Genomic DNA, 17,921 nt, shown 5'->3' with positions numbered 1-17,921 from the left:
CCCGGATAACACTTGGTCTGTCTTTTTAACTTTAATCTAGTGGGTGTATAGTGATAACTCCGTGTGTGTGTGTGTGTGTGTGTGTGTGTGTGTGTGTGTTGTTTTGTGGCATTGGGGATTGAACCCAGGGCCTCTGACTGAGCTACATCCCCAGCCTTTTTTTTAATTTTTAATTTTGAGATGACATCTTGCTAAGTTGCCAAGTTGCCCAGGCTGGGCTCAAACTTGCAATCTCCCTGCCTCAGCTTCCCAATACCGGTGGGTGATATTTAATGTTTATTTTCCCTAAGGATTAATGGTCTTCAGTATTTCTCTTTCTTCCTTCCCTCCCTCCCTCCTTCCTTCCTTCCTTCCTTCCTTCCTTCCTTCCTTCCTTCCTTTCTTTCTTTCTTTCTTTTCTTTTCTTTTCTTTTCTTTCTTGTACCAGGGATCAAACTCAGGACCTTGCTCTTGCCAGTCAGGCAGGTGCACCACCACTGAGGTGCATCCCCAGCCCATCTTGAGCATTTTTCATGTGATTTTTGGCCATTTATAGATCTTCTTTGATGAAATGTCTAGTCAAATCTTTTGTTCATCTCTTCAATCAAATGATTTGTCTTCCCATTACTGAACTGTAAAAGTTCTTTACTTAGACTACAAACAAAACTTTGACCAGGTATGTTTGCAAATATTTTCCTTCCAGTCCATGGCTTGCCTTTTTGCTTTCTTAACAATATCTTTTGGAGAACCTTTAAAAAATTGTATAAAGCCCAACTGGTAATTTCTCTTTTATGGCTCTCTCTCAATAAATTTTTCCTCACCTGCCTCACAAGCACAAGGTCCTGAGTTTGATCCCAGTACCAGAAAAAAAATAAAAATAAAAATAGATAACTGTAGGTATTTGTTAAGAATACAATCAGCTATCCTCCTCTCTCCCCAGGATTATCTTAGTACATTAGTGAAAGCTCAACTATATATACACAAGTCAACTTCAAGACTTCCTTTTTTCTTCAATCTGTCTATTCTTTATGCTACTATTACATTGTCTTGATTACTTAACCTTATACTACATTATGAAGTCAGATCATACAAGTCCTCTAACTTCATTGTTCTTTTTCAAAGTTGTTTTAATTTTCAATTATTTGCAATTCCATAGCTTATCAATGGAAAAAACCACAAAACCTGTTGGGATTCTCATTGGATTGATCTTGTAGGTTGATCTGGGGAGAAGTGATGTCCAAATTATTTTGACTCCTTTGATTATTGTTAGTTTGATATGTATTTTCATATCCCTTTAGTTTTAACCTATGTATGTCTTCAAATTTGAAAATTTTGTTATAGATAGCAAATAGTGAAGTCTTACTTTTCACATATAATCTAACAGTCTGTATTTTCATTAGAGTGTTTAGACTATTAGCATTACATAAAATTTTGAATATATGATAAAATAGAATCATTAAAAGTCTTCAATTAGGGCCGGGGATTTAGCTCAGTGGTTCCGGTGCCTGCCTTGCAAGTGCAAGGTCCAGAGTTCCATCCCCAGTACCAAAAAAAAAAAAGCCTTCAATTTAAAAGAAGATAGGAAGAGAAAAACAGAAGAACAGAAGAGATAGAAGAAAACAAATAATAAGTCCACCGATTTAAACATGATATATGTTATATCATTATTATCACAGGTAAATAATTTTTGGTTGACAAACTTTATTACAGAAGCTTAAAGATTGAACTTCATTATTTCTAGCCCACATAGTTGATGATGACAAAGCTGTTGTCACTTTACCTTTGTTTCTCTGGGGAGTTTTTTTATGTGTTTTTCTGATTTTCTTGATATCTTTAATTTTCATCAGATTGCCTATGATGCCCTCAGTAAGTGATTTTTCTTTGTGTTAATCTTTTTTTTTTGTACTGGGGATCAAACTCAAGACCTTGTGCTTGCCAGGCAGGCGCAGAGCCACTGAGCTACATCCTCAGAACTCTTTGTGTTAATCTTTCTTCTGGTTTTCTCCTCTTGTTGACTCTGTGACTTGGTCTTTTATTTTTTATTTTTCTCTTTCATTAACTTGGGAAAATTCTCTACTATTGTCTCTTCAGATATTTCTTATTCCCATATTTTCTGTCATATCTTCCTTTGGGGCTCTGGTAACGTTCATTATACCATTTAATATTGTCCCACAGATCTTGAATGTGTGTCTTCATTTTTACCCTTTATTTCTCTTTGTGTTTTCTTTTTTTTGGAAGCAAAACATTTATTGGCACATTTCGGATATACACTATGATAACACTTATCATAGGGAATTTGCACCTGTACATGATATATGCTGCCCCTGCCCTTTTTCCCATTCCCCCCTCCCCTCAAGCCCCCTTCCCTCTCTATATACAAAAGTTTTGTTTCCATTTTTTCTTTCTATTTTCACTTTTTAAAATGTCCTTTCCTTCCTTTCTTCCTCCTCTCTCCCTCGTTCACCTTCCCATTTGAAAATTCTCTTGCCATTTCTCCATATCTATTATACATTTTAGTCCTTATTTACACTTTCGGTTTCTCACACCAGAGAAACAGTGTGGCATTTAAACATGTGTGTCTGATTCATTTCAGTGAAGAGTATGGTTTCAAGGTCCAACCATTTAGCTATAAATGTCTGAAGCTTGTCCTTCTTTATGGCAGTGTAGTGCTCCATTGTATAAAAAAACCCACATCTTCTTTGTCCACTCATCAGTTGATGGGCATTTGGGCTGTTTCCAAGATTTAGCTATTACAAACTGTGCCACTATAAACATGAGTGCACATATATCACTGTGGTATGATGCTTTTAATTCTTTCAGGGAGATACTAAGAAGGAGAGTAGCTAGGTCAAACGGAACCTCTAGTTTTAATTTTTTGAGCAATCTCCACTCTGATTTCCACAGTCGTTGCACCAGTCTACACTCTCACCAACAGTGGAGAAGGGTTCCTTTTTCCTCACAGCCCTCCAGCATTTGTTATTGGTTGATTTTCTTGATCTATCTTTAAGTTCACTGATTCTGTCTTTGGTATCCATTCAGACATTGATAAAGACTATCGAAGTCATTTTTAACTTCTGATTGCTTTTCATGTGTGACATTTACACTCAACTCTTCCATCTCAACAATTTCCATCTCTTTGGTGAAATCTCTTGTTAATATATTCTTTTATTTTTTGGTACCGGGGATTGAACTCGGGTCCTTGCGCTTGCGAGGCAGCCGGTGGAACCACTGAGCTAAATCCCCGGCCCCTCCAATAATTCTTTTAATATATTAATTATAATTGTTCTATTGGGTTTTTATTGCTGTTCTAAAACATTACTGCAAATTTACTGGCTTGAAACAATGTAAATTTGTTATTTAAAATCCAGACTCAGACAAGCATTGGATGTTTTGTGAGACCAAAGCGACTCCATTTTGCTAAAATCCACTATTCCCCTAGTCTCTATTGTCCTCACAAATTAATGGTTAAAATGTGCTTGCTCTGAGACAAAAAGACACAATCTGTACCGAAGCAAAGTTCCTAAGTTAATTACTCAACCATCTGTTTACCTAGGAAAAGAACGTTCCGGGCCCCCTATCCACAGAACAATCTGTAGATGTGCTGACGGTCAGTACGTAATGGTCGTGACTAATAGTCAGTGTGTCTGCTGACCATCAGTACTTGACAGTCGACCACTAACCTTTGTCCCTCATTTCCCTCGTGAAACCTACATGTAACCGCCCCTCAACCTCCGATGAACCTAGCCAATCAGAAATGTACACTTCATACTTGCTAAATGTTAACCAATCATGTAACTGCTAAGTGGAAAATCTCCAAACCTTGCTGTAACCACAATAAAAACCCTGCTAATTTGAAATTCGGGGCTCTCAATCCTGATCCGCTGCGTCGGCGATGGTTGAGAGTCCCTGCTCGAGCTTGAATAAACGACCCTCGTGTGTTTGCATCGGAATCGGCTCCTTGGTGGTCTTTGGGGACTTCGCGATCTGGGCACAACAGTTTTTCCTAATATGTAAAATCTAAAAACAGAACAAACCAACCAACCATAACATGAAGTAGAACAGAAATCATTATAAGACAAGAGGAAGGAAATGGGGGGTGTGCAGAGGGTGATGGGGGAGGAATTTGATCAAAATATGGTATGTACACCTATGAAAGTGCCACAGTGAAACTCCAAATTTTAGACAATTAAAATATATTTTTAAAAAATATCTTCCGGTTCCAGAGGTCATTAATATGAAACGAGTCTTCCAGAGATAAAATCAAGGGCCTGCAGGCCTGGATTCATTTCTGAAGTTTTGCCTCAAGGAAGACTTTGTTCCTTGTCATTTCTAATTCATGGGATATTGACATCACTTGTCCTTAGAAGCTTTCTTTTTATTTTATTTATATATTCTCTTTTGTCCTGATTCCAACTTTCAATAGCATCAAACACAGACTGGAAAATGACAAACTGTGATAACTAATAATTTGTCACTTTAACCATATGTACAAGATTTGTAGTTATATAATAAAATGTAGGATAAATCAGAAAATTATATACAGTGAATATCCACTCAGTATAGAAATTTTACCCTCAGGGAAGAAAATTAAAAGGGAAAAGCTGAAAAAATAGAGAAACAAAAGAAGAGAAAGAGGTTAGAAGCAAGGCTGAAGGACAGAGGAAGATTACCCAAGCTTCAGCAAACTGGTGAGGAAGACAGGAGGGAAGGAAAGAATGGAAAAATAGGGACAAAACAAAACTACAATGTTCCCAATTCCAACTTTTATTCCCCTTTCTGTTTCCTCGATAAGTAAACATTCTAATGTGTCTCATCTGGATCTTCCTGTATTCTTATAAAATGTATTTTGTTTGCTCTCCCCATGCTTTAATTATACAAATAATAGGGTTTCTGACTTACTCAGGTTCTAACTTTCTAAACTGAGCACTGTAGTTTGGCTTTCATTCTGCCAGTAGTTCTTTTGTTTGTTTCTTTCTTTCTTTCTAGTACTGGAGATTGATTGAATTTAGGGCCTTTGCCCTCAGCTTTATCTTCAGGAGTTTGTTGTTGTTGTTGTTTTTGAGATAGGGTCTCCCTGAGTCATTCCTCCTGCCTCAGCCTCCTGGAGTCCTGGGATTATACCAATACCCCCACCACTATGCCAGGGGCTTTGTTTTGGTTTTTTGAGACAAGATCTCACTCTGTAGCCCTGACTACCCTTGAACTCTTTGTAACTCAGGGTGGCCTTGAATTCGTGATCCTCCTGCCTCAGCCTGCCAAGTTCTGGTATTACAGGTGTGTGCCACCACAGCACTGTATTTTTAAGGTACATCCACATAATTATACATATAACTGATCTTTTGCTTCTAACTGCTGCATAGCATGGCAAGGCCTGCATACACCGTAATCTATCTTCCCATAGCTCCAGCAAGACGCACAGGTTGCCACCAACTCGCCTAGCAACACTGCATGACCCCTCTGGGCCTGTGTGGACGTGGCTTTGAGACTCGATGGGAGAGGAAATCCTGGGTCACAGGGTTGTACAATTTTGCAAAATCCCGATTCTCTCCAGAATGGGTGCACTGTCCTCATCTCTGCAGCAATTCAGGAGGCTTCCTGTACCCCACAGCCCATTCAGCGCAGCCTTATTCAGCTCCCTTCATCAGCCAGCCCAACAAGGATCAGATGATCTCTGTTATCCTATTCTGCGTGCTCTCTGAGGACCGAGTTTAGTCACTTTGGCTTTTATCGGTGTGACTCTCCATGGGTTTGTTTCTCTTGCATATCCTTGGTTGAAAATATTTCCAAGGCCCCCGCCCCCAAGAGTCCCACAAGTATCATGTAGTCTTCCCACCTGGTTCATTGTCATCACTGATGACAATCACATGTAATCAGAGGCCACCAAGCTGCCCCCAGTCACCAGCTTGCATGGTGAATTTCAGACCGAGGCTGCCGTCAGTAAGACTTTTGCTAGCGTAGCGTGGTTTATTTTTAATTGCAATAAATTATTTAAAATGATAAAAGTTTAAATCATCATGTCTGGGGCTCTGTACTCAAAAAGAGAAACCATTCCTGCCTCAAGATTTTTGTGGCATGGGAAAGGCATTTAGAAGTCACTGCCATCCTGCCTTTCTCACAGCGTGGAGACAGGGCTGTGTGAGTTACCTTGTGTCAGTGTTCCAGGCTGTGGCTGTGAACATGTGTGTGATTCTGTGAGGAGACGCAGACTTGGGTCAAGCTGGGCAAGGTGGTGTAAGCCTATAATTCTATCACTCTGGAAGCTGAGGCAGGAGGATCTCAAGTTTGAGGCCAGCCTGGACTATATAGTGAGAACGTTGTCTCAAAAAAATGAAAGAAAAGAAAGGGAAGAAAGAAAGGAGAAAAAAGAAAAAAATTAGCTCAAAAGTAGAATTTGGAAAGCCAATAATACTCCATTCAAATACTCTCAGTGACAAACCAAATAACATATGATATAAACTTTTCGAAGAACTTCAACATTTCCAAATGACATTTTGGTATCTTAATAAAATCCTGTGCTTATGCCACTACAGGCTGACTGCACGCATTAAGCAGGGTCAGCATGAAGCCTCATGAGCCCGATGGGGTGAATTCTCCTAGGCCGGGTCTGTGGTCAGATTTGCCTTTCAGAGTTCTGGAACTCCAGTCTCATGAAGTCCCAGAAACTGGTTTGCAAGTATGGCCCATCAGTCTCTCGTCTTCTGCTGGCTGCATTTCCATCCTGGTGTTTCCTGAGTTCTACCTCAATTTTCACAATACAGTCTCCTCCCCTAACCCTTCCTCCAACAGCCTGATCCGCAAGTGGCCAGATTTTGCTACAAAATGAACTACACTTAGCAAGGACTGTTTGATGCTTTACCCCCACCAGCTCTCAGGTGTTCACAGGTTAGAGAACAGGGCTGTCGCAGTTTTAGAAGATCATCCTGTTAGTGGCCACCTCACTGTGTATGGCTGTGCACTCTGCAGTTTCTGGAATTTGCACAAAGTGTCCCAGAAGAGCCAGTGTTGGGGACTCAGGGCAAACTCTGTGTCTCCTCATGTAAGGAGTCTTTCTGGAAGAAGGAGCAGCACAAAGGTGTCTGGGCCACCAGAGGTCCCACAGGTCAGGCTTGGATCTGAAAAGGCCAGATCCAAGGCACAGGGAAGGATGAGAAGGAGCTGAGGCTGCTGGTCTGTCTTTGACCCAGACGCTAGATTCCCTGACATACTCTGCAGAAATGTTAGGTGTGGGAAGTTGCCTGAAGATAGCAGATGAGAGTCTTCTAATCCCAGGGGAAATGGGCTACATTAATGGTGGGGTTAGGCTGGGCATGATGACTCGCACCTGTAACCCCAGCACAGGGGATTGCTGAGAGCTTGAAGCCAGCCCAGGCTACATGGCAAGAACCTGTCTCCAGAAACCAACAAAAAAATTAGTGGTGGGGTGTAAGGAGGGTTCTGTCACCCCCACCAAGGGACACTTGGCAATGTCTTGGTGGTCGTGATGGGGCTGCTACCAGTGGAGGAAGGGTTAAGGATGCTGCTCAATGTCCTGTAATGCATAGAACATTCTCCTCCAAAAGAACAATCAGATCCAAAACATCAGTAGCACCGCTGTTAGAAACATGAAGGTCAGAAGAATGAGTTACCTCTGTCAGTGCATGTGTGGGCAAGAATGTTGTGGTGTTGTTTTAATCTCACATTCATGCAGAGTCAGCTGTGTACTATAATTTAGATTTTCCTCTGAGGTAACGGCTCTTGGTCTATCCCCATCCTATCCCCAATCCACCCACATTTCCTTTCCATTCAATCTCATTCATTGCCCTGGGAGGACAAATGCTCAAAAGAAACTTATATATGTCTGTGTGAGTATCACAGATATGTGTTGGTGGGTGTGAGAGAGAAACAGAAACAGACAGACCAAAAAAAAAAAAATTAAGATGTAGGAAAAGATGTGTCTGGGAAAGGTGGGAGGGGCTCGGAGTGAAGAGAAAGAGAAAAAAAGAAACAGCGAACTCACATCCAACTGAAAAAACACTTTTTTCCCAAAAACTATCACTGTGTGGTTTAGATCTAAAATATTCCCCCAAAGTCTCGTGTGTTTGGAACTTGAATGGATCACAGGGCTGCTATACTCAGCAGTGGATTCATCCATTGATGAGCTCATGGCTGAATGTGTTGTTAGGAGCTGGGGCCTGGCTGGAGGCGGGTCACCAGGGTCATGACTGGGACAAGGTATTCTCATGCCCAACTCTACCCTTCTCACTCTGCTTCCTGGCAGCCATGAGATAAGCAGCTGTCCTCTGCCAGGGCCCTTCACCCTGCTTCTTCTGCCGTGGAGCCAGTGGACTTTGGACTGACCCACTGGAAACTGTAAGCTAACTAACCCACTCCTTTACATTGTGGGTATGAGGTATTTTGTCCCAGCCAATAGGAATGTGACTAATACAACCACCTATGATAAACCAGAGTCTGGAAATTCAGCTGTATAGAAGTCAAAGTCTTTGTCCCCAGTGAGCCCACAACTTCCCCAGTAGACAAAGGCAACTGTAAGAGTGTGGGGAAAATGCAAAGCCCACAATAAAATAATACTGGGGAAACACAGAGGAGGAAGGATGAGGTGGACTGGGGGGAGGATGGGGATAGAGCAAGAGAACTATGCTGGAAACCATATACATGGCAGACAGATGTCTAACACTCGCTCAGCTTCTTCAGGCTCTGCATAGATGTTGCCTTCTCAGTGAGCCTGGTTTTCATGATTTCTGTCCCCTCCTGAATTCATGTTGAAACTTTATCCCTACTGCAACAGTTTTAGGGGATGAGTCATTTAGGAGGTGATTTGGTCATGAGAGCTCTTCCCTTATGGATGGGATTGTTGCAGAATTCAAGAGACAGGAGAGAACACTGGGAAACAAGATTTATTCCAGGATTTTTAGGCGTACACCAACTCAACAGACTCACATCCAAAGGCTGAGCCCCGAACAAAGGACCAGCTCCAGTTTTTATCCATTTGTCCAAGGGGTTGATGCCAAACAAGACAACGACCATTCATTATTCATTTTAGTCATCGACTTTATCTGTAACTCTGGAGAGAAAACAATTTGCAAGATGTCACAGGATTCCATTCACAGGAACACAACTGTCTACCCTATCAGTACCAAGGGGAGGTTTGCCTGGAAGGAAGGCAGATTCCTGAGAAACCAGGACATCATAGGACTCTGTTTGCAAGAATCCTGCTATTTACGTTATCTATAGCAAAGCAGAGGTCAGCAGCTGCAGGGAGGTAGAATCTGAAAGGGAGACTGGTTGAGCCTAGGATTTTCTCTAAATTCTGCTTTAGGACTAGTACCTTCTAAAATGGCAGAAGAAACTAGCTAGCCCAGCTTTCCCCTCTGTCCCTTCCACCATGAGAGGATACTACACCCATCATCCCTGTAGGACACAGCAACAAAGCACCATGTTGGACAGAAAGTGGTCCCCTTCCAGACACTGGACTTGCCAGCCCCTCCATTTGGACTTCCCAGCCCCCAGGTTGTGAGAAATAAAGTTCTGTTCTTTATAAAGTACCCACTCTCCAGCATTTTGTTTCAGGAGCACCTACCCTGATGATGTAATAAAAATTTTAACCCATTCCCTGGCGTTCCCAGGCCCCCTTATCTATTGTTTCTATAGCACTTAATCATTTAACATACAATATAATCAACTTGGATGGGTGAATGGGTATCATTCTTTCTGACTAGAAAGTAAACTTCATGAAAGCAGGGATTTTCTTTTATTTACAAATGTATCCCAGGTACCTAGAAAGTACATAGTAAATGATCAATAAATTTTGATGGACAAGTCAGTGAATGAATGAATATGGGATTGGAGGCATCACCCCATCAATTGTCCCTCTCCCAGAACTTCACATTTTTAAGTGCTTCTCCTTGGGAGGTCGCACTGATTTCTATTGCTATGTAACAAATTACCACAAATGCTGCAACTTTACACACATTATCAACTCCCAACTTCTGTGGTCAGAAGCCCAGGCACAGCTTAGCTGTGTCCTCTGTTCAGGTCTCACGAAACTGCAGCCAAGGTGTGGTCTCACCTGATTCTCCACTAGGAAAGGTCATTCCCAAGCTCATTCAAGGTGGCTGAGGTCACATGACCAATGGCTTCAGCATCTTGCTGGCTGTTAGCTGGAAGTTGCCCTCAATTCCTAAAGCCTGTGTGCAGGTCCTGGGCCTGTAGGGTTTCCCAGTTCCCCAAACAAAGGCACTTGCTTCCTCAAAGCCAACAAGGGAGACAGAGAGACTATGCAAGATGGCAGTACAATTTTATGTACAACACAATAATCATGCAATCCTGTCACCTTTGCCATATTTTGTTGATTATAAATTCCACTCACATTCAAGAGGAGGGAGTCACAGGAGGGTGGGACACCAGGAGCCAGGGATCATAGAGGCCACCCTCAGAAAGTCCACCACAGGAGATGACAGCTGGAGGTAGAAGCCCACTGTTGCTGGTCTAATGTACACCTCAGCCCCTGCACTGTATCACTGTTATTTATAGGGCTGCTCATGCTCATCTTTTGTCATTTTCTACATAGAGATTGACATAGTAAGTCATTAATTTTAGATGAATGGGTAGATGATGGATGGATGGATGGGTGAATGGGTAGATTGATGGATGGGAGGATGGATGAATGGATGGATGGATGGATAGATGGAAGGATGGGTGGATGGATGGGTGGATGGATGGATGGATGGAAGGATGGATGGATGGGTGGATGGATGGGTAGGTAGATGGATGGATGGGTGGGTGGATTGTGTGGGTGGATGGCAATTGGATTTATGGGTAAATAGATGGAAGGAAGACAGAAAAGGAGGGGAAAGATGGTAGCAAAACAAGGCAAAAAAGGCAAAGCACCTGGACAGCAGGACCATGGCCTCACCTGATGGAGGCGCCCCCATGTGAAGTGAGGAGTGATCAGCCAGAAGCTGAGGGTCTGCTCACAGCCCCAGGCCTCATTCCTGGAGCTGTACCTTGGCAAATTTCCATAATGGCAGCCAAGGGGCCAGAGGCAGGCCATGTCTCTTTCCCAGATCTTCTGCTTCCTCCTTAGGAAATGGGAGTGGAAAAAGTCACATGGATTACCCAAATGTTCCATGTACAAAGGCACCAATGAGACCCTGAAGCCTCTGTGGCTTTGGCAGAGCTGGGGGTAATTTTCCTAAGAAATACACTGAAGAAAGAAAAACCTTCCTTTGTAATCTGTTCCAAGGCCCCAGGCAAAGGCTTTGGATGAAAGAATGTTTAAATCACTTCACTCTGTAAACATTGAGCTTTGAGCTAAACCCCCTTGAACTCCTCCAGGCGGGATGGGGAGTCCTAGTTGTTTGAGACCTTGGCTTAAGTCCAAGATGGGAGCCACATCCCAGACTGACTTGGTGCTAAGGGTGAGATCTCCAGCTGTCATTTCTCATGGTGACTGTGGGCAGGGTCCCGGCTGCCTTTCTGCCCACACGCAGCATATTTCCACCAGGAAGCTGCAGACAGCAGAGTCTGATGTCCTTCCTGGCCCCAAGCTTTCAACTTGGTCACTTTGGGTAAATCCTCACAAGTCCACACACATTTGTTCCTCCATTGCTCCTTTCTTCTCTTGCTCATCTGATCCATGACAGGTAGTTTGCTTTATGTCAGGTAAAGGCTGTTAAAGGCCGAGGTGAGAGAATTGTGACAAGGTCACCCTAGAGGCCATATCTAGGACTGCGCTGACTTTGGCCAGCCTGGAAGGCAGAGAAGCACCATTGTTTTGAGAGGTGATTACTGAGCCTTTTGCATGGGTTCCTGGGTTAAAAATTGTGTAACTGAATCTGTGAAACGGTGAGTAGGGGTAAATGAACCTGACAAACTGGGCACACTGACCGACCGTGAAGGGAAGTTCAGGTTGTAGGGCAAGTCGTTAACTTTCAAATGCAAGTTTAAGCTTGGATTTCTCTTCCTGTGGCTTCTCTGCAACCTATCAGCACACCAGCAGCGAGCTAGAGAAACTCAGGAGAACCTTGAAGAAGCCGGTGAAAACCACTGGGATCTTCTACACTGAAATTTCCCTGAGAGCAAAACAGTAAGGAGAATTCAGAGTTTCCAAGCCACAGTGTTTGCTTGTTTTGAAAACAGTGAACTTCTGTGAGAAGTAGGGTTCTCTGTGCCCATTGAGGGGGCCTGTCCCAGCTTTTTGCTTGAGTTCTTTCTCTTACCCACACAACTCTGGACTTGAGAAGTCCGCTTCCCCTCATCTCAGACACGAACAGGCGCGGAACAACACGAGCAGCATTGGAAGGCGGCCAGCTCCCCGAGGGGTCTCTGTGTGCTGATTCCCTGCTTCAGGCCCCAGGCTTACAAAGGACAGAAGCTGGTCCAGCCTGGACGTGGGGATGGGGACTCTGCAGAAAGGACCAGTTATCCTCTGCAGGCTGCTCGCGCCTCTGCTCGGCACTGTAAGCAGACACGGAAGGAGTGAGTTTGTGGTCCTTTCTGATCACAGATTGAAATTATTTCAGGGCCACCAGGAACCCTGATCAGGAGCTGACTCCAAAGGGGGGAGCAGTTCCAACTCAGGGCTCAGGTGATTCTTCCTCCTCACAGTCACTCTCCATGGGCTCACCTGGGATCCACGCAAGAGAAGACAAAGAACGCTGTCCCCTTGCCCATTTCCCAGGGTGGGCTAGGCTACTGCTAATGGGCTTTTAGTGGCCTCTCCCTCTCTCTCTCTCTCTCTCTCTCTCTCTCTCTCTCTCTCTCTCTTTTCCTTCCTTTCTTCTTTTCTTTTTTAATTTTGCAGTACTGGAGATTGAACTGAGGACCTTCACACTGAGCTACATTCCCAACTCTTATTAATTTATTTTTCATTCTGAGATGGAGTCTTGCTAAGTTGTTAAATTGCCCAGGTTGAGCTTAAGTTTGCTTGTGATCCTCCTTCCTCAGCTTTTTCCAGTGTTGTGATTGTAGCTGTGCAACCCCACAACCAGCTTAGGCTAGTACATTTTCTGTGCACGCATACACACACATGTGCACACACTCACAGGCCAGTTGTTTTCCCAAGCTTGTCCTTACTGTCCTCTGGGGCCACCCTACAGCCCATCCCTGTACCTGATTCCTTCGTAATTCAGAGGTTCTCTGGCACATGGGATCCCTCTCAAACTGCTCTTAGTGAGTACTGTCGGTTACAGTGAAGGGCCTGCTCTCCATCTACTTCCCCCCTTCAAAATCAGAACAAAACATCTCCCATTCTCTTCATTGAATCATCTTGTTTGGTTTTGTTTTGCTTTGAGATGTAGCATTGTTGTGTGGCCCAGGTGGTACTTGACCCCTAGGCCCAAGTGATCCTCCCACTTCAGCCTCCCAAGTAGCTGGGACTGCAGGTGTGTGGCACGGCACCTGGCACCTTGCTGAATCTTATATGTTTGACTCAAGGCCTCTCAGCTACCAGCTTCCAACTGTACTCCTCTTTCCTCTTGAGAACTACCTTGGAGTGTTTTCCAAATGCATGGACATTTCTCTAAAGAACACCACGTCCTTATGGATCCAAGGCCTTCCAACTTTCTAATATTTAAGAATCCATTTGGATAGGACAGCCTTCCCATCTATCTTATAGATAAAACCCCACCCTCCTGTCCACTCTGGCCCATTTTAATCTTTACATAGCCCCACTCATTTTTTTAGACTCTGGCTTTATTTCTATGTTTGTTTGTTCTTGGAGTCTGTCCTCCCTGGGTGGGATGAAAGCTCCTCATAGCAGAAACTGCACCAGTTCTGTTTCCCAGTGGACCCCCAATGCAGCCTAGCACCTACTTCAGAAGGTCTTGGAAAATAGTCATTGGATGGTGTCTTAGTTACTTTTCTCAGCGCTAAGACAAAATACCTGACACTCAGAGGTAAAGGAGGAAAGGTTTATTGTGGCTCACAATTTGTAGAGGTTTCAGTTCATAGTTGGCTGGCTCCAAGGCAGGGTGGCATGGAAGAGGGGCATCACAGAGGAGAAACAGTCCATGGCAGGCAGAAGGCACCAAAGCAGCAAAGTAACAAAGAAGCAGCAGCCAGCCTGCTTTCTCTTTGTGCCTTTATATCTCTCCAGACTACCCACCCTTTGGGTGGTGCCACTCACACCCAGGGTGGTCCTTCTCATTATCTAAACCTAGAACTGTGCCAAACCAATCAGTGGACTAATTTAATAACCACACACCTTAATCCCAGAATCACACACTTAATCTCAGTATCAAACATCCTATATTCAGTCACCTCTGAAAAGCCCCACCTATGACTGCAAGAGGCTTTGGGAGGACATCTAGACACAAACCATAATAAACGGATATATAAGGATTCTGGAAAATTCATAATAAGTGATACATCATGGTTCCCTTGGCCAACTGAAAGAGAAAATCAGGGTGCAACATGGACGACGGGGGATAATCAATGAGAGTTGTGCAAAAACTGGGTTTCTGGGAGCAGGGCAGAGTGTGAAGGAGCTAATGGGGCTCACAAGCCACATAAGGGTGCCCCCATGATGGGCATAAATGCTCACAGCTGGCCCGGGAGTCAGAGGGTCCTAGGGAGAGACCAGGAAGGAGTAGAGGGGTTTCAGGATGGGCCACGTGTTCGGCCACATGTTCTTGCTAAGGAAGTGGCCCACAGGTAAAAGATAATGTGTAAACTACAAATGGCTGCTGCCTTCCTCCCTCCAAACTCACTCAGGAATCCCTCAAACCTACCAAAAACACACAGGAAAGGAAACCCAGAAAACACGAGCAAGCCTTGCAGTGCTGTTGTGTGCCAAGGCCACCGCAGTAGCCTGGGCATTTATCCACGTGTGCCTGAGTGAAGGAATGAATGAATGGAGCAGTGAATGAATGAACGGACTGGGCCAGGACTGCTACTAGAACCTGAGCTCCACGAGGGCTGGGATTTGTGTCTGCCTCACTCACGGCTACATCCCCAACCCTGAGAACGGTACCCGGCACAAGGAGATGATCATGGACATTTGTGGAATAAATATTGAAAGGATCTGGTCCAAAGCCAGAGAGATCTAGTGGGGTCATTAGAAGTCACAACCAAATGGCAACTTGTTTTTGACAGAGTTTGGGGGAATGCAGTGAGGAACCATTTCAGACATTTAGCATAAAGGGGCAGAAAATGGGACACAGGAAAAACCTGGTTTTCCTCTCTCCCAACATTCATCTCATATAAAACTGTTGCAGTGACAGCAGAGAAAACATCATAAGCAACAAGTTAGCTATGGAGAAGCACAGCCACTGAGAGCCAGAAGTGGGAGAGAGGAAGAGGAAATGTTACCTAGGAGCATCTGATTCATGACCTTCCTCCAAAGCAGAGGGAATGCTAGTGGGGCCTTGACCTGAGGAGACACCTGGGCAGAACATAGGTACTCCACAACCAGAAGACCATTAAATTAAAACCAGACTGTTCCCAGAGGTCATTCAAAAGATCACAGTCACTCGGCTGGGTGGTGCATGCTTGTAATCCCAGCACTGGGGAGGCTGAGGCAGGAGGATTGCCTCAAGTTCAAGGCCAGCTTGGGCTGTGTAGTGAGTTCAAGACCAACCTGAACTATATGGTAAGACCTTGTCTCAAAACAAAACAAAACAACCCCCCAAAAACAAAAAACAAACCACCACCACCAACAACAAAAATCACACCCTTAGAACTTCATCTGGAAAGGTCTCCAGGCTTCACTGCCTCAGTTCCCCACTACTCATCGGATGCAATTGCAGCAATTCTTTCCCTTTTTTGTCTACTTACTCCTACGTAGTTTTGGGAATACTCTCTAAAATGCTGTAAGTGTACAGATGAAGTTTGTTAAATTCAGTACCAAGTAACTCAATGCAGTACCATTCCAGGGGTGGGGAGCGAGTGGGGAGAGAGGAGACACTGGTCAAAGGGTCCAAAATTTCAGTGAGACAGGAGGAATGAGCTTTAGCGATCTAGCACAGAATGGTGACTAGCATAAATAACAACACACTTCATATTGCAAAAGTGCTAACAGAGGAGATTTTAAATGTTTTTACCACAAAAATTATATGAGATGATGAATTTATTAATTAGCCTGATTTACTCATCCTGTACTACAAATATATATCAAAACATTACATTGTACTCCACAAATATATACAATTATTTGTTTATTAAAAATAAAAGGCTAAGCAGGACACAGTAGCACAATAGCACATGAACTCTGGGAGGGTGAGGCAGAAAGATCCCAAATTCAAGCCCAGCCCGGGCAATTTAGTGACTTAGTAAAAATAAAAAATAAAATGTTCTGGGGATGTAGCTCAGTGTGAAGGCCATGGGTTCAATTCCTGGTACTGTAAATTAATTAATTAATTCTAATTTTTTAAAATTAAAAATGTTTATAAACATCCCAGTACATTCTTCCACGGCTACTCCCCAATTTTTAGCTGAAGTTGAGGTACCCCAGGGAAGACCTCCGCTTTCAAGGTGATTAGATTTTAGGATAAGATAAAGGGCTTTCTTTCCTCCGAACTCTTTTAAGAGGTACTAAATAAAAAGCCCAAACAAAAGGACGCAATCTCACTCAAGCTTTTTCTTTCATTCTTTTCACCTCTACCAAAAACTAGGGCAAGAGAAAACACAAAACTGAACTCTTCAAAGCCTGGAATGATCTTAATTTCCCTACTCAAGGTGAAACCTCACTGTACGTGCATCAGCCTGATGGGGCTCAGGGCTGGTAAGGTATTATTTCTGGGTGAGTCTGTGACTTTGGTTCTGGACGAGATTAACATCTGAATCGGGAGACAGAGCAAAGCTGGGAGAACCTGGGTATTACCCAAGGACAGAGGAAGGGCAAATTTCCTTCTGGCGGAGCTGCTTCTGGGTCTTGGGCCTCCTGGCTCGATCAAACCACACCCTGGCATTCCTGATCTTCCGGCTGCTGTGTCCTGAGTGACTGTCGCAACACCACACCGCAGATGCCCATCTCTTCTCCTTTCTCTATAGCTGTTCCGTAACTGGCAGCTGTGCCTCAGCACAGAAGGGCCTAGGTTTCCTTCACTTTGCTTCATTCCTCAAAAGGCTCTTAGCTGAAGATGGGCTAAGATGGGCCCTGGAAGCCCGGGGTTTCTGTGGAGATCCAGGGAGGGCTGGCGGGTTTCGATGCAGGGTTATCCTGACCAGAACACTCGTAAGCGTCCAGATCTGGGGTGTACCTGCCCCTTGCAGTGAGGGTGAAGGATGGAGCTGGTCCCACCTGGACCACAGGGACTGAGCACTGTTACAACATGGGGAAAGAAAGAGTTCCCAAAAGAAGGGATGCAGCGTCAGCAAGCCAACTCCAGTTTGTCCCTGAGTCACAGCCCCGCTCTTCCTCGCCTCTCCTCTTCCCAGGTTCTTTCTTCATTTTACCCACAGTTCAGCTGGAGCAGCTTGTTCACTTTTTTCTCACCCTTGGTATCCAGGCAACAGTGGGTGATCAGCAAGGAAGGCAGCCCTGGCGGGGCAGGGGAGTAGGGAGTGGCCAGTTGTCCGGGCCAATGGGTGTCACCTGTCAATCATGGAGCTCCAGGACACATGCGCCGAAGAGTTGCCAAGCCCCGCGCCTGGGATGAACCAGAAAGCGCTGTCTTCAATTCTCTAGGCGCAAGATCAAGATTTCTGATAGGATGGTCTAGATCTGACCTCTGCCTGAGGAATGGAAGCTAGAAAAGGCCTCAGTCAGTAACTCCATGACCTCTGTGCTCTCTCCCTTCAGTGGCCTGCTCTCACTCTGTAGCACAGACTTAAAGAAGTACCTTTAGTAAATGTACAACCTTGCTACCTTTTGCCCATGTCTTGCCAAATTCTTTGTTCAGGACAAGAACCTGGAAAGAATCTCTGGAAAGAACCCACAGCACCCCAGGAACCATGGAAACACTAGGGAGGGCACAGGGGAGGCATAGGGAGCAGGGATGGAA

This window comes from Heterocephalus glaber, unplaced genomic scaffold (assembly GCF_053883595.1).
Source record: "Heterocephalus glaber isolate CG9 unplaced genomic scaffold, H.glaber_assembly_v1.0 deba00001504, whole genome shotgun sequence".
Classification (NCBI taxonomy): Eukaryota; Metazoa; Chordata; class Mammalia; order Rodentia; family Bathyergidae; genus Heterocephalus; species Heterocephalus glaber.
This window is presented reverse-complemented; position numbering follows the sequence as displayed.